This window comes from Magnolia sinica, chromosome 16 (assembly GCF_029962835.1).
Source record: "Magnolia sinica isolate HGM2019 chromosome 16, MsV1, whole genome shotgun sequence".
Taxonomy (NCBI): Eukaryota; Viridiplantae; Streptophyta; class Magnoliopsida; order Magnoliales; family Magnoliaceae; genus Magnolia; species Magnolia sinica.
Genome location: NC_080588.1, coordinates 20,885,179 through 20,886,041, shown reverse-complemented (window position 1 = coordinate 20,886,041; position 863 = coordinate 20,885,179).

Below are 863 nucleotides of genomic sequence, written 5' to 3'. Positions count from 1 at the left end.
TGTGTTATATCCAAACCGTCTATCTATTTGGAGAACTCGTATTAAGGCTTGAGATGAAAAATAAGACAGATCTAGCTATCAAGTGGACCACACTGTAAAAGGCAGTGGGGAATTGAACGTCTACCATTGAAACCCTTTTAGGGGTTACCGAAGTTTTGGATAATTATGAAATTTGTTTTTCTTCTTCATCCAGGCCTTTGTGACCTTATGAATAGATTGGATGGAAAATAAATGTTATGGTGGGCCCTACAAAATTTTTAACAGTGAAAATCAATTTCCCCGCTGCTCTTTGTGGTGTGGTCCAGTTGATCTTTCGATGTGGATTTTTTATTTTTTTTTTGGATAAGGCTCCGAAATGATCTCGAAATATGGATGAACGTCGTGGATATAATAAATACATAGCTGTGGGGCCATGTAACTTTGATCTCTTCTAAGCCGTTCGTACAACTCTCAGTTGGAGGAGCGTCAGCGCTCGTCTTCGTAGTTAAAAGGAGGGGTAGTTTCGTCCTCGAACTCGCTGTCCGCACGTGCTAGTCTAAGTTGGTAACTTAAGTTTGTATTCCTTTGTAAAAACCGCTGGGTAAAAGTTTTGTCTACAGTGGTTATTTTGTCTACTCTATGACTATGCACGTGGGATAATCTACTCGTTCAATATTTATACTCTGTCTGGCTTGAATGCAGAGACCACTCTATGTTTATCAAAACACTCTATTTATGGGACACTAATCAAAGGGTTGCAATCTGCGGTCTTGGAGCTCTTTCGAGGAATATCCTCCGTCCATAGTGTGCTCGTCAGATCATCGGTCTTGATCGCTGAAACATGGTCCGTACACTTTGGGGACTGCACCTCAGCACGCTATGCA